Below are 26,588 nucleotides of genomic sequence, written 5' to 3'. Positions count from 1 at the left end.
TGCAAGGTTATTTTAACATTTGAATTTAGGTATTTCATAACACTAATATTCTAAAGGGGAAAATTATATGATCATCCTAACTATCCATTCATAATAAAAATTAGTGGAATTAAGAGGATAAAGACCGTTGCTAATATAATAAGGAGAATCCTTTGTAGAAAGAAATCTGCATTGTACTTAAAGGGAAAATACTGAAAGCTTTCCATCAAGAAATTGGCAGTGTGATTATTGCTCTTTCTAGACTATGATGAAGATTCCAACCAATGCCATAAAATAAAAAATAAATGATTGGAAAAGGAGTAATCTGTAGTTATTCAGATAGATCCAATAGACAACTGTGCACACAGAAAATTTAAAAGAATTTCCAGAATGACTATGAGAAGTAATATGTAAATTTACTGTGGCTAAGAATTAGAAGGTCAATGCTTAAAAAAACATTTTTTTCTGAATAATATCAGCAATGGAAATTTTAAAAAATTTAAGTGTTACTTTTACATAGCATTCAACATAACAAATATCTAAGAACAAATCTAACAAAATATGCCTCAGACCTTATAAAATTATAAAACATTAATTAGAGAAATTAAAGAAGACCTAAATAATTGGAACAATATATCATATTAGTGACTTCAGACTTCATATTGTAAAGATTTTGGTTTTCTTCAAAGGGAATATAGATTAAATTCTGCACTCATTAAACTCCCAAAAATTTTTCTGGAAATATTACAAGCTTATTTTAAATACACAAGGAACCATGAGCAGCTCTCTCAGATATCTCAACCAGAGTTTCAAGAGAGGATTAAACTCTAATGCCTTAAAAGTTCCATTTCATGAGTTATTAATAACTTCTCTCCTATGCATCTAGAATGGTAACATATTTGAGACAACTGATAAAATTATCACTCAAAGTATCTTTTTTCTTCTATTCAGATGAGAACATCAATTGAGAAAGACTGGCAGAAAGTTTTGAAGAAACAGAACAAGGAATGATATCAGCAGATAATAAGATTAGTTCTGAAGGGACAGAAATTAAATCAGGGAAGGTACTGCAGGGAAGATAAACAGGCTAATACAATAAAACAGAATGCCCTGAAACAAGTTTGTACATTTATTGACCATTAAGGTATGTCAGAGATGTTGCTGCAGAATAGTAGAAAAGAATGATCTTCTATAAATTCTGCTGGGTTAATTGGATGTCTATCTATGTCTTGTCTAAGTATAGTTATAGACAGATGATGATGCTGATGCTAGATAGAGAGATAAAATTACAGATAATTTTATTTTTCTCTGTTGACCAAAATCCATTCCACATGGTGAGTACATCTAAATGTAAAAGATCAAAACAATAACACTTCTAGTAAGTAACACTAAAAGAATACCATAATTAACTTGGAACAGTTTTTAACAGAACTGAAAATTAACATGAATGGAAATTTTAATAAATTAAGGTACATTAAAATTAAATAGTCATATTCATCAAAAAAACCCACTAAAAGTGTGAAAATACAAGCCGCTGACAGGATATCTTCAATATATATATATATACAACTACAAAAGGGTCTGTAACACATGAAGAGATGTGTATTCCCTTTAAGAATGAGCTCACCCATTACTAAGAGTATGGGTAGCTGTCAGCTCTCAGCTATTAACACCTTCAGAGTCTCCTTTGGCTTGTGAACCGAGATCATGCTTTTTTCAGGGTCATACTGACCAAGAAAGTAGTAGCTCAGGTCATATTCTTCTTGGGTGTGTGTGTGTGTGTGTGTGTGTGTGTGTGTGTGTGTGTGCGTGTGTGAATTGTTCAGTGGTAAGGTCCCTATCTAATGACTTTACAATGTGTGTCTCCTTAATAAAACTCGCATTTTTCACTCTCGGTATCTGCTTCCCTAGAACACAAACTGTGATGAATTCATGAATGTACTACACAGGGAATTTCTAAAAGTTCATAAGAAAAGAACAATTAATTTTTTAATGGGCAAACTCATTTTTAAGTGGGCAAAAACATGAATAGACATTTCCTAGAGTGGGGAAAAGGGAACACATACACTGTTGGTGGGAATATAAATTGGTACACCACTGTGGAAAACAGTACAGAGGTGTCCCAAACAACTAAAAATAGCACTACCATACGATCAAGCAGTTCCACTCCTGGGTATATATCTGAAAAAATGGAAAACATGAATTCAAAAAGATGCATGCACCACTTGTTCATGGCAGCATTATTTACAATTGCCGAGATACGGAAGCAACCTAAGAACCTCAGTTCACTAGCCTTCTAATATTTCTCATCAGCAAAAATGTAATCTTAGCTATATTTTGTTAAATGCTAATATTTCTAGGTTTTAAGATGTACTTTCTTAATCATTAGTAATGAATAAAGAAATCATAGCTTACAGAATCTTCTATAGTCTGGAAGAGACATAATCAGCTATTAATCACTGATAGGTGAGAAGCTAGAAGAGAAAACAAATGAAATAGAAATTATTATAAAAATGATTAAGTTCTTAACAGATTCATTTGAACCTCTCAGAAATTTAATTTTTGTCAAATTTTCTAAGGGTTCTGTAAACAACTTGAAAATCCAGGCATTTATACCATTTATTGATAATAATATTTATCCTGATATAGTATCACACTTGGCAATGCTGTAGAGATTTTAACATAACTTGCAATGACAGCCCAATCTTGTTTTACAGCTTTTGAAACTAGTGATTTCTAGATTTTCTAGAATATAGAAATATAGGCTTCTATATTTATACTAGATAATAAATACTTTTCAGGAGAATCCAGTTTTCACTGATATTATGCTGTACATTTTAATGTTACACAAAACTAAATTAAAAGATGTTTTGATTTACATAGGAATAGTCAACATAGGAATAATGTCAACATTATTGACAACAAAATTTAAATAAAGGGTGGACATATGCATTTTTGAAGTTGAAAGTCATATTTCACTAGATCATTTTAAATGCTTCAGTTTCTTAAAAACAAAGGAGGAAAATGTCAGATTTAAATGCAAATATAAAACATTATGCTCAAATGATCCCTGAACATTCTCCTTACAAAAATACTAGAAGATACATGTATACATCTCTCTCCTATTAGCATCAATGAAATTCGTAGGCTATTTCATTGATGTCTTAGAAATGTCAGACTTGTTGAAAATAGAAAACCCTTTGAAAATCAGTAAGTCACAATATAAACATCTGGGTATCCTGGACCAGGAGGAAGTGGTATATAATCATGTCAATAAAGTTGTAATCAAAGATTATGTACATACATAATTATATATTCTTAGGTTGCTGCAAAAGTGATTGCAGTTTTACATTGTTGAACTTTGCCATTTGATACTGGAATACATTCTAAACAAATGTGGCTATATTATACATCATTTTAATGCATATTTCTCTCTTTATGTTTTTTTGCTAATGACATATTACTTGTTCTTTATTTTATACTTACTTTGTGCTACATGTGTTAAGTCACTTCAGTCATGTCCAACTCTTTGCCACCCTATGGGCTGCAGCCTGCCAGGCTCCTCCATCCATGGGATTTTTCCAAGCAAGAATACTGGAGTGGATTGCCATGTCCTCCTCCTGGGGATCTTCCCAACCCGGGGATCAAACCCATGCCTCTATGTCTCCTGCACTGGTAGGTTCTTTACTATTAACATCACCCGAGAAGCCCTTGAGACTAGTCATAATGATTTAAAATTCATGGTTGGAAACTGCAATTACTTTTGTACCAACCTAATATATATTACATACATATAGTGATATTTAAGAGACTAGGATTTTCTGAAGAGTCATGGAGAGGTTGGCATTCTGGATCAGGGAAAATTAATGTGCAAATAAATGGTATAGTCTAGAAAATCTAGGCAATTCTAGATTGCTGCATTAAATCTGGGATGGTATTCTTTGATTTTTCTAGGAAATAATAACTACAGTGTTGGTGAAAGAGCTGTTCATGTGTTTGACTGTGAGTGCTGGACTGGCTAGGAAAACAATGATCATTAGAAGAGAGCCACTGAAGTATGAAATAATGGACAACTTGATACTGAGTCTGAGAGTTAACATATCAGGTTTACACTTGGCTGAATTTGAAGAAATAAATTAATACTCACTTAAACAAAATAGAGTTACTTCTTTCTCTCATGTAAACCAAGTCCAGAAATAGACAGTCCAGAGCTGATAAGAGCGCTCTAAGAATCAGGGAACCAGTCTCCTTCTCTCTTGTCCTTCAATCATCTTCAAATTATGCTTTCCTTCTGATGGTTCAAAATGGCTACTGGAGCTCCAGTCACCACATCTGTTGTTAAATCAGTAAGAAGTATTTAATAGAGCAATCTCTTGCCCCATCTCCCTTTAAGGACAGTTTTACACAAACTTTTGCTTATGTCTTATTGATCAGAACTGTCATTTGGCTAAGAGATAAGAGAACCTGGAAAAAAGTATTTCTTCAGAGACTTCCTTGGTGGTGCAGTGGATGAGAGTCCACCCGCCAATACAGAGGATACAGGTCTGATCCCTGGTCCCAGAAGATTCCACATGACGCAGAGTAACCAAGCCCATGTGCCACAACTACTAAGACTGTGTGCCGCCAACTACTGAATGTGCACCCTAGAGCCTGTACTCTGCAACAATAGAAGCTGCTGCAATGAGAAGACTGAGCACCTCAAAGAAGACGAACCTCACTCCCCACAACTAGAGAAAGCCCAGGCAGCAACAAAGATCCAGTGCAGCCAAAAATAAAACTAATTAGTTAATTAAAAATATTTCTTCTAGATAGTTATGTTTACCCCACATCATGGGTTTTAAGGTGAAGGAGAAAAGTATTGGTTGCTAGATAACTAGCAATCTTTGCTATGGTTCTGTTAGTATTTAGCATTTTAGAGATAGAGCCATTCTGGATGATGATAATCTTCAGGAGTCTGCTAGTCATCCTAGAGGGTGGGATGCGGTATGAGGTGGGAGGGAAGTTCAAGAGGGAGGAGACGTACGTAGGCTCAGGTGGTAAAGAATCCGCCTGCAATGCAGGAGACCTGGGTTTGATCCCTGGGTTGGGAAGATGCCCTAGAGGAGGGCATGGCAACTCACTCCAGTATCCTTGTCTGGAGAACCCCGTGGACAGTGGAGCCTGGCGGGCTACACTTCATGGGGTTGCAATGAGTCAGACATGACCGAGAGACTAAGCACAGCATAGCACATGGCAGAAACCAACACAAGACTACCTATAAATTATCTTCCAATTAAAAATAGTTTAAAAAAAGAAATTACTCAGGATAATAGTAGGATTTGCAAAGAATAGGCACCAAACCCATTTCAACATCCCCACTGAATTTTGGGAGAAAACTGAATGTCGATTAATAACTGCATAATCATAGAGTGTGAATTTTCACTGGTAGGGTGATTTTGTAACAAGATAAGTGAATCATGGTATAAAGTTAGTAGGCTTTTAACTTTACCCTTCCAAGTCAGGGATGCAGAAGGTAAGGGTGAATTAAGAGCTATGAACAATACTTGTAGTGAAAGAGTGTAGTTCCACAGCTTTGAGTTTTAATTACAACTTTGTCACTCAGAAGTTTTGTGATTACTGGCAAGGAACAAAACCATCTTGTTTCCTCATTTATGAATTGGGAATAATTTCTATCTCAAAAGTGTATGGTAAAGATTAAACAAAATAAGATTAAAACATTGCTGGACTCATAGATTCTCAAAAAAAATTAACCACATGCTCTCCTAAATCCTACATTCTCCAATCTTTCTGTAACAGGAGGGTATTTTTGTTTTGTTTTGAGATTACAGACCTTTCTAGAAAACTTTAGGACAGAAAAAGAAGAGTACCATAGATTGAAAATACATTAAATAAACTTCAGTTATGAAGGTTTATATTAGACATAATTTATGATGAATGGGGACCTTCTGTTAGGTCATAAGCACAAAAAAACAAGCCACTTGTTTTTCTTAGTACTCTGTACTAGACATTAGGGGAGAGGATGCTGTGTGTCTCAATTCCAGGCATGAAAAATAAGCAAATATCCTCCCAGGATGCCACTTTGCTAAAAGCGTACCATATGTCCACAGAGCAGTGAAGCATTAATAGCACATCTCATTCTATATCTCCACTTGACAAGCACAGTGTAAAAGCAAGGATGAGTTTACACTACATATGCTTATCTAATTTCCATTACCGCTAATCATGTGCGCACAGCAGGAAGACTACAGCTCTTCAGAATGAGACTTACTTTTTAAGAGACAGATTATGAAAGTCAGTGAACTTTCAAATTTCTTACATTAATTAGCATTTTATATAACTGTGGATATATTATTTCATAGCCTTAACTGTTACTCAGTTGTGGTGGCTGCATACCCTCTACATGCTCTCAAAAAACAACATCATTTTTAATCTATTGCCTGGCAGGACCTGTAGACAATTTGTCTTCATAAAGAACCCTCCATGCCATTTTCTGAATTGCAGAGTAGAAAAATTGTCTCAAGGAGAAGATGCACCAGTGAAAAGAATGAAATATTTACATAAAAAGAAAACCGTCCACTATGTTTCTATTTGAATTTTACTAAACTAGAGCATGCCATTTTTAAAAGGAGATAAGGAAACTTTAAACAGCTTTCCAGGTGATTTTCTATTTTGATCTTTCTGATGATACAAGGAAAAGTATTTATGAAATTCTTCAGCCATAACAGCACAATACCTGACATTTTAGAATACACTACAAACACATTTCTCTGTGCAATTTCCCCCAGGATTTTTATAATGCAAACAAAAGTGATATTGAATAATTTTTTCAGTATTTCACCCTGGATTACATCTTTTTAAAGTGTTTAAGAGTACAGGATATTGGAGAGGAAGTGTATTTTGATAAGATATGAAAATACATTGTCAAAACTGCAGAGCTTCACATCATCCCTGTATTAAACCAACTAGAGTGTATTATTTTCACCAAATTTGCCTTTATTTTATAGAAACCCATTTTCCTGTGGAATATCCTATAGTAAAATAAAATTTCTTCCACACCACAATACAGGGAGCAAAACAACCAAAATCCAATACTTGGAGATATATAGAGTTTACATTTACCTCTTTATCCCTAATTGACTGAATATATTGTCTTAATATTATCCAAGTCCCAATTCAACGGGCAATCTCCGAAAATTGCTAATGTTACTCTGCTTTCTGCCAAATGATCTTTCATTAGATTTCCAGTTTGTGGAAGTTCTTCTTGAGGTTTCATATTTTGAGCCTCTCCTTTTAAAATTGTGTCATCAGGAGTGTTTGAAGCATTTTTATGGAGGGAAAACTCTGCAAAACGTTGCCTTTAAAGATTTTCATAAGTGTGTGCTCTCAATCAAGTGAAGCATGATTACTACATTCGGTTCAAAGGGAGGGTAAATAATGCCACGGGGGAAATGGGATAGACACAGGTTCAAGTTCATGCACAGTAAGGATTGAACAACTTTCTTTATAGCGTTGTCCTTATTCTCTTCAATTACACATGGTTTCATCTCCATCATCCTCCAAATGGAAAAATATCAAAGACAAAAACACTTGCTTTGTCTTATTTAGCTGGTTAAGTCTCTATTACTGTCACCAAATGATTGTATGGAAATCTCAATTCAAAAGCAGGTTAATTGTGAATACAAAACTGACCCCAAAACTTCAATTAATTATAGCAATTGAGCTTTTTCTTTAAAAGATTCAGAAGATGCACTCCTAAATACAGAGAGAGCATCTCTGCTTATTTGGCTGCCCATGTCCACCCCAAGTGGGCTCCAAAAGCTGCTCCAAGTTAAAACTAAAACCCTTTAATCTGCTAGGGGACAGACACATGAGTATCTTGTAAATGGAGGGGGGTGGGGGTGGGGGTAGTGTATTTCCTGGAACAGCATTAGGACAATTCCTAGAACTGTCCAGCAAAGCATTCTCCTATCCAATAACTGAGAGTCAATGCACTAAACTTCCATAGTTGGCAAAATGTGAGTGCAGGTTGAATGAACATGTTGACTCTATCCACATTACAGGGTGAGTGAAATAAGACTTCAAGAATGAATGAATAAAACACAATTGTGTTTATTTTTGTGTATGGTGTTAGAAAGTGTTCTAGTTTCATTCTTTTACAAGTGGTTCACCAGTTTTCCCAGCACCACTTGTTAAAGAGGTTGTCTTTTTTCCATTGTATATCCTTGCCTCCTTTGTCAAAGATAAGGTGTCCATAGGTTCCTGGATTTATCTCTGGGCTTTCTATTCTGTTCCATTGATCTATATTTCTGTCTTTGTGCCAGTACCATACTGTCTTGATGACTGTGGCTTTGTAGTAGAGTCCGAAGTCAGGCAGGTTGATTCCTCCAGTTCCATTCTTCTTTCTCAAGATTACTTTGGCTATTCTAGGTTTTTTGTATTTCCATACAAATTGTGAAATTCTTTGGTCTAGTTCTGTGAAAAATACCGTTGGTAGCTTGATAGGGATTGCATTGAATCTATAGACTGCTTTGGGTAGAATAGCCATTTTGACAATATTGATTCTTCCAATCCATGAACACGGTATGTTTCTCCATCTCTTTGTATCCTCTTTGATTTCTTTCATCAGTGTTTTATAGTTTTCTATGTATAGGTCTTTTGTTTCTTTAGGTAGATATACTCCTAAGTATTTTATTCTTTTTGTTGCAATGGTGAATGGTATTGTTTCCTTAATTTCTCTTTCTGTTTTTTCATTGTTAGTATATAGGAATGCAAGGGATTTCTGTGTGTTAATTTTATATCCTGCAACTTTACTATATTCATTGATTAGCTCTAGTAATTTTCTGGTAGAGTCTTTAGGGTTTTCTATGTAGAGGATCATGTCATCTGCAAACAGTGAGAGTTTTACTTCTTCTTTTCCTATCTGGATTCCTTTTACTTCTTTTTCTGCTCTGATTGCTGTGGCCAGAACTTCCAACACTATGTTGAATAGTAGTGGTGAGAGTGGGCACCCTTGTCTTGTTCCTGATTTCAGGGGAAATGCCTTCAATTTTTCACCATTGAGGGTGATGCTTGCTGTGGGTTTGTCATATATAGCTTTTATTATGTTGAGGTATGTTCCTTCTATTCCTGCTTTTTGGAGAGTTTTAATCATAGATGAGTGTTGAATTTTGTCAAAGGCTTTCTCTGCATCTATTGAGATAATCATATGGTTTTTATCTTTCAATTTGTTAATGTGGTGTATTACATTGATTGATTTGTGGATATTAAAGAATCCTTGCATTCCTGGGATAAAGCCCACTTGGATTAAAGATCTAAATGTAAGACCAGAAACTATAAAACTCCTAGAGGAGAACATAGGCAAAACACTCTCCGACATAAATCACAGCAAGATCCTCTATGACCCACCTCCCAGAATATTGGAAATAAAAGCAAAACTAAACAAATGGGACCTAATGAAACTTAAAAGCTTTTGCGCTACAAAGGAAACTATAAGTAAGGTGAAAAGACAGCCCTCAGATTGGGAGAAAATAATAGCAAATGAAGAAACAGACAAAGGATTAATCTCAAAATTATACAAGCAACTCCTGAAGCTCAATTCCAGAAAAATAAATGACCCAATCAAAAAATGGGCCAAAGAACTAAACAGACATTTCTCCAAAGAAGACATACAGATGGCTAACAAACACATGAAAAGATGCTCAACATCACTCATTATTAGAGAAATGCAAATCAAAACCACAATGAGGTACCATTACACGCCAGTCAGGATGGCTGCTATCCAAAAGTCTACAAGCAATAAATGCTGGAGAGGGTGTGGAGAAAAGGGAACCCTCTTACACTGTTGGTGGGAATGCAAACTAGTACAGCCGCTATGGAAAACAGTGTGGAGATTTCTTAAAAAACTGGAAATAGAACTGCCATATGACCCAGCAATCCCACTTCTGGGCATACACACTGAGGAAACCAGATCTGAAAGAGACACGTGCACCCCAATGTTCATCGCAGCACTGTTTATAATAGCCAGGACATGGAAGCAACCTAGATGCCCATCAGCAGATGAATGGATAAGGAAGCTGTGGTACATATACACCATGGAATATTACTCAGCCATTAAAAAGAATTCATTTGAACCAGTCCTAATGAGATGGATGAAGCTGGAGCCCATTATACAGAGTGAAGTAAGCCAGAAAGATAAAGAACATTACAGCATACTAACACATATATATGGAATTTAGAAAGGTGATAACGATAACCCTATATGCAAAACAGAAAAAGAGACACAGAAATACAGAACAGACTTTTGAACTCTGTGGGAGAAGGTGAGGGTGGGATATTTCAAAAGAACAGCATGTATACTATCTATGGTGAAACAGATCACCAGCCCAGGTGGGATGCATGAGACAAGTGCTCCGGCCTGGTGCACTGGGAAGACCCAGAGGAATCGGGTGGAGAGGGAGGTGGGAGGAGGGATCGGGATTGGGAATACATGTAAATCCATGGCTGATTCATATCAATGTATGACAAAACCCACTGGAAAAAAAAAATAATGAAAAAAAATAAAAATAAAATAAAAAAAATAAAAAGTGAAAAAAAAAACAAAACACACAATTGTGGACTAGCAAGACATTCTTCTTAAATTGTTTAAGTGCAAAATAAAAATATTTTAAGAGGCCTGGAATTGGTTCAACTGGCTGGTTATTACAGGCAGAGTGGGATTAGTTGTTGCTTCTTTTTAAATGAATTAAGTAAACACTCATTAATTGTTCAGGGTCACAAATTAAGCTTCTGGAAGAAGAGTAAACAAGCCACTATATATCATGTAAAGATGCTTCATTAAAGGGACATCCAAGCTACCTAGTTCTACCCTACTCTTTGATTCATATTATTGAACCAGCTGCCAGCCTCTCCCTTGGAGGATAGCCATTAGGGAAAAACAGTTTAAAAATTAATGTGATATCTAAAAATATAATTTATATTTCATTCATATAAGCAGATTTGCAGGAAAAAACTACAGTTTTTTTCCTGTACTTTTGTATTAAATGAAATCTGTCACATGAATTATTTTATCCTGTCTACCTATTAGATATTACTGCATCTTTTTTTTTTTTTAAAAAAAAGTGCATTTACTTAGCTGAGGTTCACAAACCCCATTCACGTCTCAGCAAAATTTTATCCTTTTGTGTGTGTGTCTTGTAATTCTTTTTTCTTTTTTTTGGCCTTCCCCTGTGGCTTGAGGGATTTCAGTTTCAGTTTCCCCATCAGGAGTCAAACCCATGCTCTCTGAAGTGGAGGCACAGAGTCCTTACCACTGGACAGTCAGCAAATTCCCTGTGTCCAGAAATTCTGACACTGGCATCAAACAACCAAAGCTTGGAAGTCACTTTTGCCACTCTACTCACCCTTACATCTAACTCCAACCTTCCTTCCATTTCCACTGAGGTTACTCTCATTCAGACTTCTCAAAGTTTCAGTAACACCTCCACTGCAACTTCTCTGACTGATTCCTCACAAATGCATTTTGTACATTCATAACAGAGCAGCTTTTTCTTGTCCTGCTTCCAGTATACCCCCCACTGAAATGACTTCAACAATTACTGAACATCAAAATGAAGTCCACGTACCTTGGTAAGTATTCATTAAAGGCATTCAAATCCCCACTCTGTTCTGACCCCATTTTCTCCCATACTTTTTCCCACTGCTTCCCCCCAAATCACGCCATGATCCTGACAGCTAGATGCTCTCTTGGATCTGCCCTGCAAACTCTCCTTCTTTTGCTGAGTCCACTGTATTCACTGCCAAGATCTTTACCTGAGGTCAGCATCCCCAGTCACACCATAAACTAATCCCTTGCCAATTCAATGTAGTGACCTAGCTCCTTTAGATCTCTGCTCAGAGTCCATCTCCTCAGGAAACACTGCTAAAAATTCAGAGTAGGTTAGGTCTTCTACTTCATATTCTTCTGACAGTGTTTCTCCTTTGTGGTGTTCATAAGCATGTATGATTAAATATTTGCATAGTTACTGGTCTACTTCTGTTTCTGTTATAAGACAGAAAGCTCCATGAAGGCAAAGACTGGTATCTATTTTTTCTCTATATTAATAGCCCCTGGGGATACGGTTCTATGAAGACCTACAAGACCTTTTAGAACTAACACCCAAAAAAGATGTCTTTTTCATTATAGGGGACTGGAATGCAAAAGTAGGAAGTCAAGAAACACCTGGAGTAACAGGCAAATTTGGCCTTGGAGTACGGAATGAAGCAGGGCAAAGGCTAATAGAGTTTTGCCAAGAGAACGCACTGCTCATAGTAAACACCCTCTTCCAACAACACAAGAGAAGACTCTACATGTGGACAGCACCAGATGGCCAACACCGAAATCAGATTGATTATACTCTTTGCAGCCAAAGATAGAGAAGCTCTATACAGTCAGCAAAAACAAGACCTGGAGCTGACTGTGGCTCAGATCATGAATTCCTTATTGCCAAATTCAGACTTAAACTGAAGAGAGTAGGGATAACCACTAGACCATTCAGGTATGACCTAAATCAAATCCCTTATGAATATACAGTGGAAGTGAGAAATAGATTTAAGGGACTAGATCTGATAGACAGAGACTCTGATGAACTATGGACGGAGGTTCATGACATTGTACAGGAGAAAGGGATCAAGACCAGCCCATGGAAAAGAAATGCAAAAAGGCAAAATGGTTGCCTGAGGAGGCCTTACAAATAGCTGTGAAAAGAAGAATAGCAAAATGCAAAGGAGAAAAGGAAAGATATTCCCATTTGAATGCAGAGTTCCAAAGAATAGCCAAGAGAGATAAGAAAGGCGTCCTCAGTGATCAATGCAAAGAAATAGAGGAAAACAACAGAATGGGAAAGACTAGAGATCTCTTCAAGAAACTTAGAGATACCAAAGGAACATTTCATGCAAAAATGGGCTCAATAAAGGACAGAAATGGTATAGATCTAACAGAAGCAGAAGATATTAAGAAGAGGTGGCAAGAATACACAGAAGAACTGTACAAAAAAGATCTTCATGACCCAGATAATCACAATGGTGTGATCACTCACACTCACCTAGAGCCAGACATCCTGGAATGTGAAGTCAAGGGGGCCTTAGAAAGCATCACTACAAACAAAGCTAGTGGAGGTGATGGAATTCCAGTTGAGCTATTTCAAATCCTGAAAGATGATGCTGTGAAAGTGCTGCACTCAATATGCCAGCAAATTTGGAAAACTCAGCAGTGGCCACAGGACTGGAAAAGGTCAGTTTTCATTCCAATCCCAAAGAAAAGCAATGCCAAAGAATGCTCAAACTACTGCACAATTGCACTCATTTCACACACTAGTAAAGTAATGCTCAAAATTCTCCAAGCCAATCTTCAGCAATACGTGAACGGAGAACCTCCAGATGTTCAAGCTAGTTTTAGAAAAGGCAGAGGAACCAGAGATCAAATAGCCAATATCCTCTGGATCATCAATAAAACAAGAGAGTTCCAGAAAAACATCTATTTCTGCTTTATTGACTATGCCAAAGCCTTTGACTGTGTGGATCACAATAAACTGTGGACAATTCTTCAAGAGATGGGAATACCAGACCACCTGACCTGCCTCTTGAGAAACCTGTATGCAGGTCAGGAAGCAACAGTTAGAACTGGACATGGACCAACAGACTGGTTCCAAATAGGAAAAGGAGTATGTCAAGGCTGTATATTGTCACCCTGCTTATTTAACTTATATGCAGAGTACATCATGAGAAACGCTGGACTGGAAGAAGCATAAGCTGGAATCAAGATTGCCAGGAGAAATATCAATAACCTCAGATATGCAGATGACACCACCCTTATGACAGAAAGTGAAGTGGAACTAAAAAGCCTCTTGATGAAAGTGAAAGAGGAGAGTGAAAAAGTTGGCTTAAAGCTCAACATTTAGAAAACGAAGATCATGGCATCTGGTCCCATCACCTCATGGGAAATAGATGGGGAGACAGTGGAAACAGTGTCAGACTTTATTTTTGGGGGCTCCAAAATCACTGCAGATGGGGATTGCAGCCATAAAATTAAAAGATGCTTACTCCGTGGAAGGAAAGTTATGACCAACCTAGATAGCATATTAAAAAGCAGAGACATTACTTTGCCAACAAAGGTCCATCTGGTCAAGGCTATGTTTTTTCCAGTGGTCATGTATGGATGTGAGAGTTGGACTGTGAAGAAAGCTGAGTGCCAAAAAAATTGATGCTTTTGAACTGTGGTGTTGGAGAAGACTCTTGAGAGTTCCTTGCACTGCAAGGAGATCCAACCAGTCCATCCTGAAGGAGATAAGTCCTGGGTGTTCATTGGAAGGACTGATGCTGAAGCTGAAACTCCAATACTTTGGCCACCTCATGCAAAGAGTTGACTCATTGGAAAAGACCCTGATGCTTGGAGGGATTTGGAGCAGGAGGAGAAGGGGACGACAGAGGATGAGATAGCTGGATGGCATCACCAACTCAATGGACATGAGTTTGAGTAAACTCCGGGAGTTGGTGATGGACAGGGAGGCCTGGCATGCTGTGATTCATGGGGTCGCAAAAAGTCGGACACGACTGAGCGACTGAACTGAACTGAACTGGGGATGCAATCATTCCCCCTTCTTACTTCCTATGTGCAAAGTTTCTATTTTTATATTAATGCGCAACTGTGCTAAGTCAGTTCAGTCATGTCCGGTTCTTTGCAACCCAATGGTCTGTAACTCACCAGGCTCCTCTGTCCATGGGATTCTCCAGGCTAGAATACTGGAGTGGGTTTCCATGCCCTCCTCCAGGGGATATTCCCGACCCAGGGATCAAACCCACTTCTCTTAATGTCTCCTGCATTGTCAGGTGGGTTCTCTACTACTAGAGCCACCGTCTCACTTCTCTTGGCACCGCAGTAATATGCCATGATCATGTGTATATGCGTCTTATATGCAGCTTTCTTTTCTGTTTGCCTTTGTCTCATTGACAGCACCTTGCACAAATCTGTGCAGCTAGTATTCAATCTTTGTTCAAACTACTGGAGTGGAAAAATCATTAAATGAGTGTTTTTATACACTGCAAAACCCACATGTAAGAGTTGACCTTTGACAGATTGGGATTATTAGCTCTGACTTCAGATAACCAGTATAAATTCTTGTCTAAGTGAGAATAAAAGAAGTTTACATTTTTTTGGCATTTCATTAAAGGGAAGGTCTTAAACCCTAAACTAACAATTTCTAAGTAAATTCATTTTTATTTTTTGTTTACCCTCTAAATAGAGTTTATTTCACATTTGTGTAGCTCAAATTCTTTTCATTCAAACTCTATTAAATTCTTTTTGGCATGTAAATGTATTAGGCTTCTTTACAGAGAAATATGTCAGTTTGCTAAAAGGCCAAATTTTTTTCAGCAACATGTGGCTCTTCTCATGTCAAATCACCCCAGCCAGCTTTTCTTGAGGCTTGGCAATGTGCCAGCAGCTCTAGCATTTTCACAGAAGCTCACCAGTTTCTACCAGAAATACAGCATCATGGTTCAGTGTGACTATGGGACTAATCTTAAAGGTACAATTCCATAGTAAGTGTACTATTTTATTTAAAGCCTATGTCCATTTGGATTGGCTTGAATGGAAGCTAATGTAGATTGCATGGAACATATTCTTGCACCACCAACTGATGGTGCTGCCAGCTGGGTCAAGAAAGACCTAGTGTTACTATATATTTAGAGACAAATTTTCATATCACTTTAGAAACAAAAATTAGATGGTCATTTTCCCCTAACTTCATTCAGGAATAATTGACAGATATAATTGTACATATTTAAGGTGGACAGCACAGTTATTTGATGTCCATTGTGGAATGACTACCAATATTGAGATAACTGACATATCTCTCTTCACATAGTTAACTTGTGTGTGTGTGTGTGTGTGTGTGTGCTTGTGTGTGTTTGGTGACAATGCTTAAGATCTACTATCAAGGATATGATGCCATAGTATTAACTGTCATCACCATGGTGTACATTAGATCCTCATAACTTATTCTTATAACTGGAAGTTTGTGTCCTTGTTGTTCAGTTGCTAAGTCATGTCTGTCTCTTCTCGACCCCATGGACTGCAGTATGCAAGCCTTCCCTGTCCTTCACCATCTCCCAGAGTTTGCCCAAGTTCATGTCCACTGAATCAGTGATGCCATCCAACTGTCTCATTCTCTGCTGCCCTCTTCTCCTTCTGCCTTCAATTTTTCCAAGCACTGGGTCTTTTCCAATGAATCAGCTGTTCACATCAGGTGGCCAAAGTATTGGAGCTGCAGCTTCAGCACCAGTCCTTCCAAAGAACATTCAGTGTTGATTTCCTTTAGGATTGACTGGTTTGATCTCCTTACTGTCCAAGGTACTTTCCAGCACCACAATTCAAAAGCATCAATACTTCAGTGTTCTGCCTTCTTTATTGTCCTGTTCTTACATCTGGACATGACTACTGGAAAAACCATAGCCTTGATTATACATGCCTTTGTCAGTAAAGTGATGTCTTTGCTTTTTAACACACTGTCTGGGTTTGATGACAAAGAAGCTTTCCTGCTAAGAAGCAATTGTCTTCTAACTTCATGGCTGCAGTCACCATCCACAGTGATTTTAGAGTCCAAGAATAGGAAATCTGTCACTGCGTCCACCTTTTCCCCTTCTATTTGCCATGAAATGATGGGACCATATGCCATGATCTTAGTTTTTTAATACTGAGTTTTAAGCCGGCTTTTTCACTCTCCTCTTTCACCCTCATCAAGAGGCTCTTTAGCTCCTCTTTGCTTTCTGCCATTAGAGCGGTATCATCTGCATATCTGGAAGTTTTTACCCTTTGACTACATCTCCCCATTTCACCCTCTTCCCAGCTCCTGGCAGCTCTTCCTGTTTCTATGAAGGTAGCTTTTTAAAAAAGATTACACATATAATTGATACCATATGATTCTGGCTGGCTGGCTGGCTTATTTCACTTAGCATAATGTCCTCCAAGTTTATCCATGTTATCACAGATAAGAGCAGAATTTTCTTTATAATGGCCTACTAATATTCTATTATATATATATATATATATATATATATAAATACATATCACATTTTCTTTTATCTATTCATCTGTCAAAGGACATTTAGGTTGTATCCATATACTGACTATTGTGAATAATGCTGCAATGTGTGCAACACAAAATGCAACATGTGTGTGCCGATATTTCTTCAAGATACTGATTTAATTTCCTTCAGAGGCAATCATTCTTCATTCTTCTCCAACCAACAACCTTGTAAAGGGGGTTGTATATTTACTAATAAAGAATTGGCTGCTCTATTACACCTTGAGACAAACTGCGTATACAAAGTTCAAATTTCAAACAATTTTTGTTAACAACAATTGTTTCAGAACCATCCAAGGGGCTCCCTGGGTGGCTCAGATGGTAATGAATCTGCCTGCAAAGCAGGAGAACCATCCGAGTGTGAACCAGGATCTATCGCACGTATAATTTCATAACTCTCTTCTCTTATAAATAAATGAAAGTCTACTATTTCTTGAGAAGCAGTTTTCCTGATTTACATCAATAAATAATATATAGTAAATCATCTTATAAAATGCATAGTTTCTCTCATTCTTATCTACCTAATAAAATTCTTTGTAAAAGAAAAAGAAAACTTGACCAGTGCTGTGTGCATTCACTAAAGACTACTGAACCAAGTTTAAATAAGAAAGGAGAGCTATGCAGAGATGTAGGGAGTGTCCTGCCCATAGTGATTATCTTTCCTATCCTTCTATCCTTCACCTGCCTCTACAACCAGACTGCCCAAAGAAGTGCCCAATTAGGATATGTGACAATTCAAGACAATTCTTTTACTTTAATGGGCTTATTTTGATAATAATCTAAAATTTTATACACAAGCATATTCTGGATAGCTGCCTTATACTTAAAAGCAGCTTTATCATTTCAACAACTTTGCATTTGTCTATACTATCAGAGTGACTAACCAGTTAGCTTTATTTGTTGAGGCTAAGGACAAAAGCACAGATGTGGACTTAATCTACAAATATTTTCGTGCCAAATGAAGGTTAGATGGTTATCACTAAAGTTTCTGAAAACAATGGTTATGAAGTTGTCTCAGTGAAGAAACGTAAAGGAGATTTTGAGGTAGCCCTGAGCATATGGTGATACAGGCATCCCAAACTTAAAGGAAACTGGCTTGTAGCAGCTGGTTTCGTATTTATGTTTTGAGCAATGATGAAGTTTCAGCAAACAACATCATCTGTCACAGCCAAGCAATGTTTTAAAATAAAAATTTCATGTTCTCTTTTAGTTTTGTTTGCATTTGATTGGTAAGATAATTTTGAAGATTATGCAGGAGGGTTGTATGGAAATTATGGGAAACTACTCTCCACCCTTAGCTACCAGATGACAGCCCCATTGGGAAGGAAAACAGAAACACAGTATTACTGTACTATTACACATAATTTTCCATGTTGTTTTAAACCAAGAAACAAAAAATATTGATCATGTTTCTATCCTTACATCAACAAACTTTTAAAAGGATGTAGTATATTTCTTATAAGCATAAAATGTTTGAACATTTTAAAATATTGACAATCAAGTTGAAGTAAAATAATTTTAAACTACACTGAGGAGAGCTGTGATCATCTTTTTTTCATTTAAGAGGCCATGCATGTCCCAACTTTGAGAGACACTGTTCTTATATACCCAGCATCTTTTGTCCTGTCTTTAGTAATTGACTAAAAATTACTCTTTTCACTCTTCCCTTGAAAAACCATTCCTCTACTCCATGTGGTTCTAGGAGAACTATAAATCATACTGCTATTTTTCCCTTATCCTAGGTATGGGCACATAACTCACATTGGAACAATCAAAATTGTCTCTCCTAGGAATGTGAATATTGGATGGAGACATATAAAAGTTAGAAGGCAGACCTGAGTTATTTCCAAGAAAAATGACTATGGGTCCTCACTGCTGAGATCACTGGAGAAACAGTGGGTTTCTGTTCTTTACCAAAGCCTATGTTTTTAAACCATTCATTTTCCATTATGAGTAATGCATTATGTGTCCTTTAAATTCCTTTTTTTTGTTGTTGCTTAAGTTAATCAAAGTCAGTTTCTATTGGTCACCACCAAGAATCCTAATTGATTTGCTAACCTAAACAAAAGAAATCCAAACTTACACAAACATCGTAAGACCAAAAAGCACTGAAGAGTTGAGAAAAGGGTATAAAAGAAGAAAGCAAGACTGTGCATAATATTTTGTTCCTTTCTTTGACTGAGTTTGGATTCACTTACTGATATATTTTAAAACTGGCGTGTAGACAGCTGTATATCACATATGACTAAGCGTTTCTTGAAAGTAAGACCAAGATCTTTGTCATGATCTCTCTAGCCTCTCCCAAAATGCTTGGCAAACACATTAGTGAATAGTGAAGTCGCTCAGTTGTGTCCGACTCTTTGCGACCCCATGGACTGTATAGCCTACCAGGCTCTTCAGTCCATGGAATTTTCTAGGCAAGAGTACTGGAGTGGGTTGCCATTTCCTTCTCCAGGGGATCTTCCCAACCCAAGGATTGAACCCGGGTCTCCCGCACTGCAAGCAGACACTTTACCGTCTGAGTCACCAGGGAAGTCCCACATACTAGGTAGTCAATAAATACGTTCCGAACTGACAAAGGTTCACAGATATGTGACTATGTCATCAAACAAACAGCTTTTAAAATTCACTGAGCTTATTGTAGAGAGAGACAAATGAGTTTTCCAGTTACTAGAGAATGTTCTTTAGAAAAGTAATTATTGCTATCATGAACATCCTTCACTCTACAGTAAGCACCTTTGAGTGAAAAAACAGTTCTATTTTTATATTTCCAGAACTCTAAAAGTGACTGGTACATAGCTGTTATCCAATAACTGTTTAATAAATTAATGTATATTGAAATTAAATACAACACTCTAGAATCTTCATGATATAAATTAATGTGACTTGATTTTGTAGGCACTATTTGTATCTTACTCTGGTTTATACCTAATATTCTGCCCAAACTATATGTATTACTCTCACAAAATTTTCTCCTTAAAGCTATCACATGTGTCATACAGTAGCACCAGTTCTTCCAATTATCTAACAATATGCTAGGTTTGTTGAGGTCTGAGAGCACTGAATATTAAATTAATTAGTAGCACTTATTTCTGTCAGAAGTACTGCCATTATCAACATCTTTATTAAGATAGTCTCGGTCCTTTTTGCTGAGCCAAAACTTCTGTGACCTAGGTTACTCTTTCACAGAGCTTTAAGAACCAGCTAGCCTTACACTTATCTGTAAATCATCTGTTTCTCACTATCCTAATCCAAATGGGCCACTTTGATGAGATGCTCCACAGAGTGGAGACTTGGTCTTTTATATGTTCCACTTAAAAATGAATTTTGGTATCACTACTTATTAGAGAAAACAAATCAAAACTACAATGATTTATCACCTCACACTGGTCAGGATGGCCATCATCAAAAAGTCTACAAAAATAAATGCTGGAGAGGGTAAGGAGAAAAGAGAACCCTCATAAACTTTTAGTTAGAATGTAAATCAGTACAGCCCCTAAGGAGAATAGCATTAAGCTTCCTTAAAAAAATTAAAAATAGAGTCACAATATGATCCAGCAATCCCACTCCTGGGCCTATCTCTGGAAAAAAAATTGTAATTTGAAAAGACGCATGCACCCCAATGTATATTGTAGCACCATTTACATTAGTTAAGACTTGGAAGCAACCCAAGTATCCACTGACAGAGGTATGGCTAAAGAAAAACCACTACAATATTGTAAAGTAATTAGCCTCCAACTAATAAAAATAAATGAAAAAAAAAATTAAGAAGATGTGGTACACATATACAATGAAATATTACTCAGCCATTAAAAAAAAGAGGTAAATAATGTCATTTGCAGCAACATGGATGGACCTAGAGATTACCATACTGAGTGAAGTAAGCCAGATAGAGAAAGATAAATAGCAGAAGAAATTGCTTATTTGTGGAATCTAAAAAATGGATACAAATGGACTTATTTACAAAGCAGAAATAGACTCACAGACATAGAAAACAAATGTATGGTTACCAAAGGGTAAAGGGGTGGAGGTGATTTCACATATTAGGAGCTCAATATATGAATGAATGAATGGATAGATGGATGGATGAAAAAATAGCAGATTGTTCTAATATTTGTGACTTTTTAATGATTGAACAGCATATATGGTACATATTATTCTACAGATATAAAAATCTCTGGAATAACACTTGGTATCATTATAATTGTATTCAAGAGGATTTTATATCTATAGAATAATATTTACCAAATGTGCCATTTTATCCTTAAAAAGCCACCATTAACAGAGCAATCTGTGGTTTTATTCTGGGCTTCCTGGTGGCTCATCCATTCATCCATCCATTCATCCATCCATCCATTCATCCATTCAAGTGAAGGAAAGAAATCCAGCCGCATCCTTTCCTGCTAAAAGAAGACTACATGCAGGATCTATTGTTTCTGTGGTTCTTCAGTTCAGTTCAGTGGCTCAGTCATGTCCGACTCTTTGCAACCCCATGGACTGCAGCACGCCAGGCCTCCCTGTCCATCACCGACTCCTGGAGTTTACCCAAACGTATGTCCATTGAGTCGGTGATGCCATCCAACCATCTCATCTTCTGTTGCACCCTCCTCCTCCCACCTTCAATCTTTCCCAGCATCAGGGTCTTTTCAAATGAGACAGCTCTCTGCATGAGGTGGCCAAAGTATTGAACCCTCAGCTTCAGCATCAGTCCTTCCAACGAACATTCAGGACTGATTTCCTTTAGGATGGACTGGTTGGCTCTCCTTGCATTCCAAGGGACTCTCAAGAGTCTTCTCCAACACCACAATTCAAAAGCATTAATTCTTCAGTGCTCAGCTTTCTTTATAGTCCAACTCTTACATCCATACATGACTACTAGGAAAACCATACCCTTGATTAGGTGGAACTTTGTTGGCAAAGTAATGTCCCTGCTTTTTAATATGCTGTCTAAGTTGGTCATAACTTTCCTTTCAAGGAGCAAGTGTCTTTTAATTTCAAGGCTGCAGTCACCATCTGCAGTGTTTCTGGAGCCCAAAAAATGAAGTCAGCCACTGTTTGCACGGTTTCCCCATCTATTTGCCATGAAGTGATGGGACCAGATGCCATGATCTTAGTTTTCTGAATGTTGAGCTTTAAGCCAACTTCTTCACTCTCCTCTTTCACTTTCATCAAGAGGCTCTTTAGTTCTTCTTCACTTTCTACCATAAGGGTGGTATCATCTGCATATCTGAGGTTATTGATGTTTCTCCTGGCAATCTCTATTCCAGCTTGTGCTTCATCCAGCCCAGCATTTCTCATGATGTACTCTGCTTATAAGTTAAATAAGCAGGGTGACAATATATAGCCTTGACATACTCCTTTTCCTATTTGGAACCAGTCTGTGGTTTCATGTCCAGTTCTAACTATTGCTTCCTGACCTGCAACACTTGAGTGGGTAGCCATTCCCTTCTTGAGGGATCTTCCCAACCCAGGGATTGAACCCTCATCTCCTGCATTTCAGACGGATTCTTTTGGAGCCACCAAGGAAGACCCAAGAGTATCATAGTTCAGAAGCAAATACCACATACGTGATTCAACACCTAAAATTTGTATAGTTTAATGTATGCAGTGATACTTCAATAATTTAAACTCACTGAGAAAGATGATAGAAAGATACATAGAAAACTGAAAGGAGAATTACAGAATTAGCTAACTACTGGTAATGGTGAGCACTGACTGGAATAAATTTCATGGAAGTAAGCCAAAAATGACAAATAATACTTTAAAACTCTCTGTCATAAAAATTGTGACAGACAGTAGCTGAAGGGCAAATTAAGAGAGCTGAGCCTCAGGCACTCTAGTCGGCTTGTAAGATTAATCATATATATATCCAGTGAGACTCAGATGCATACAGCTTCAATACAGCAAAGGGATTGGCAAAGTCACTAAGGTTAATTGTTAGAGAAATACAACATGTATACACAACAGTCGTCAGCGAAACTCCATCATCTTGATCTCTTGCTCACTATTCCCAGAGGAGTGGCCAGTGGGAAGGACTAAATGCAAAAGTTCTGTTGCCTCCATTTGTTTAATCAAAGTAGTTGATTATAATATATTACTTTTTGGTGTACAACACAGTGATTCAATATTTTTTACAGAAAATACTCCATTTAATGTTATATTCTGGCACATAGTTTGTGCCTCTTACTCTCCTACCCCAGCCCCTCCCTCTTCTCTCACCTCACTGGTAACCACTAGTTTGTTTTCTTTATATATATCTGTTTCTCTTTTGTTATATTCATTCATGTGCTTTGTACTATATATTCCACATATAAGGAATAACACTCAATATTTGTTTTCTCTAACTTATTTCACTAAGCATAATACCTCCTAGGCCCATTCATGATTTTGCAAATGGCATCATTTCTTTTTTTTTTTTTTAATGGTCAAGTAATATGTGGCGCTAGTGATAAAGAACTCACCTGTCAATGCAGAAGGTGCACATTGGATCCCTGAGTCAGGAAGATCCCCTGGTGAAGGGCATAGCAACCCACTCCAGTATGCCTGCCTGGAGAATCCCATGGACAGAGGAGCTTGGTGGGCCACAGTCCATAGTGTTGCAAAGAGCTGGACATGACTGAAGCAACTTCACACACACACATTTCATTTTAGATACATTTACATAAATGTGTGGTGTGTGTATATACATACACATATATATATGTACACACCACATCTTCTTTATCCATTCATCTTCTGGTGGACACTTAGGTTACTTCCATATCTCAGCTATTTTAAATAACACTGTCATGAATATTGGGGTGCTTCTATTTTCTCAAATTAGTGTTTTCGTTTTCTTTGGATGTACAACCAGGAGTGGAATTTCTGCATCATACAGCAGTTGTATTTTTAGTTTTTTGACAAAACTCCACACTGTTTTCCACAGTGATTGCACAAATTTACATTTCGAACCAATAGTGTACTGGGTTACTTTTCTTCACATCCTTCACAACTTCTATTATTTGGAGACTTTTTGATGATACTTTTTCTAATAGATATGAGGTAATGAATCATCCTAGCTTTGATTTGCATTTCTCTGATAATTAGCAAAGTTCAGCATCTTTTCACACACCTGCTGACCATCTATATGTCTTCTTTGGAAAAATATCTATTCAGGTCTTCTGACCTTTTCTAAATTGTGTTTTCTTATATTGAGTTGTATGGGATGTTTATATATTTTAAATATTAACCCTGTATTTATCATCATCATTTGAAAAGAGTTTTACCCATTAGGTAGGTAGTCTTTTCATTTTTGACAATGGTTTCTTTTGCTGTGCAAAAGTTTTTAAGCTTAATTAGGTCCCATTAACTTATTTTTATGTTTGCTTCTTTTGCCTTAGGAAGAAGAACCAAAAAAATATGTTGACACGATTTATGTCAGGGAGTGTTCTACCTATGTTCTCTTCTATGAATTTTAAGGTTTCAGGTCTTACATTTAGGTATTTTATCAATTTTGAGTTTATTTTTGTATAAGGTATGAAACAGTGTTCTAAACTCATCCTTTTATATGAGCCTGTCCAGTTTTTCCAGCTCTATTTATTGAGAAGACTGTCTTTTCTCCATTGTATATTCTTGTCTCCTTTGCCATAGATCAACTGACAATAAGTGTATGGATTCATTTCTAGGCTCTCTATTCTGTTCCATTGAGCTATGACTCTGGTCTTGTGCTAGTACCATGCTGTTGTGATTACTGTAGTTTTGTAGTAGAGTCTGAAGTTAGAGAGCATGATATCTCCAGCTCTCTTCTCTCTCAAAGTTGTTTTGACTATTTGACATCCTTTTGTTTCCATACAAATTTCAGAATTATTTGTCCTAATTCTATGAAAAATGTCACTGGTATTTTGATAGGGATTGTATTGAATCTGTAGATTGCCTTTTGTAGTACAGTCATTGTAACATTATTAACTTTTCCAATCCATGAACTTGGTATATCATTCCATCTGTTTGTCATCTTCAATTTCTTTCATTAGTGTTTTATAGTTTTCTGACTACAAATCTTCTACCTTCTTGGCTAATTTATTACTATATATTTCATTTTTTGGATATAATTGTAAATGGGTTTGTTCTTTTAATTTCTCATCTGGATAGTTCATTATAGAAAAGCAACATATTTCTGTATATTAATATTTTATCCTGCAACTTTACCAGATTCTTTGATGAGCTTCAGTAGTTTTTTGCTGGCATCTTTAGAATTTTCTATGTATAATATCATGTCACCTGCAATTTACTTCTTTCTTCCCAATATAGATTTCTTTTATTTTTTTTTTTTTTTCTTCTCTGGTTGCTGTGGCTAGGACTTTCAAAAATATTTTGAATAGAAGTGGAGAGAATGGGTATCCTTGTTTTGTTCCTAATCTTGGAGGAAATAATTTCAGCTTTTCATCATTGAGTATGATGTTAGCTGTCTGATGATCATAAATGGATATTGAATTTTGGCAAAATTGACCTGTGAGGCTCCTTGGTCTTGGTTGAACTTTTTTGATTACTGATTCAGTTGGGCTTCCCTGGTGGCGCAGACAGTAAAGAGTCTGTTTGCCGTGTGGGAGACCCAGGTTCGATCCATGGGTTGGGAAGATTCCCTGGAGAAAAAAATGGCAACCCACTCCAGTATCCTTCCCTGGAAAATTCCACAGACTGAGGGGCCTTGCAGGCTACAGTCCATGGGGTCGCAAAGAGTTGGACACGACTGATCAACTTAACTTTCTTTCTTTCTTTCAATTTCATTACTGGTTATTGGTCTGCTTAGGCTTTCTATTTCTTCCTGATTCAGTCTTGGAAGATTGTATGTTTCTACATATTTATCTTTTTCTTTTAGGTTGTCCAATTTGTTGGTGTATAATGCGTCATAGTAATCTCTTAATTTTTAAATTTCTGTGATATCAGTTATAACATCTCCTCTTTCATTTCTGATTTTCTTTATTTGAACACTTTCTCTTTTTTTCTTAATGAGTCTGGCTAAAGATTTGTAAATTTTCTTTATTTTTTCAAAGAACTATCCCTTAGGTTCATTGATTTCTTTTTTTATTCTCTATCTTACAAAATACCACTCTATATGTCCCTCCTTTTACTAACTTTGAGCTTGGTTTGATCTTTTTTAGTTTCTTTAGATGTAAAGTTAGAGTGCTTATTTGAGATTCTCCTTGTTTTTTGGAGTAGGCTGGTATTGCTATGAACTGCTTTTATTACATCCCATACATTTTGGAAAATTGTGTTTATATTTATATTTGTCTCAGGTAGTTTTTTATTCTCTTTTTGATTTCTTTATTGACTCATCGGTTATTTAGTAGCATGTTGTTCACTCTCCACTGAATATTTGTGGTCTTTCCAGTCTTCTATTTGTAACAGATTTCTAGTTTCATATTGCTATGATTAGAAAACATGCTTGATATGATCTCCATCTTCTTAAATTTACTGAGACTTGATTTGTGGCCTAACATGTTAGCTATTGTGGAC

Source organism: Cervus elaphus, chromosome 9, assembly GCF_910594005.1.
Source record: "Cervus elaphus chromosome 9, mCerEla1.1, whole genome shotgun sequence".
NCBI lineage: Eukaryota > Metazoa > Chordata > Mammalia > Artiodactyla > Cervidae > Cervus > Cervus elaphus.
This window is presented reverse-complemented; position numbering follows the sequence as displayed.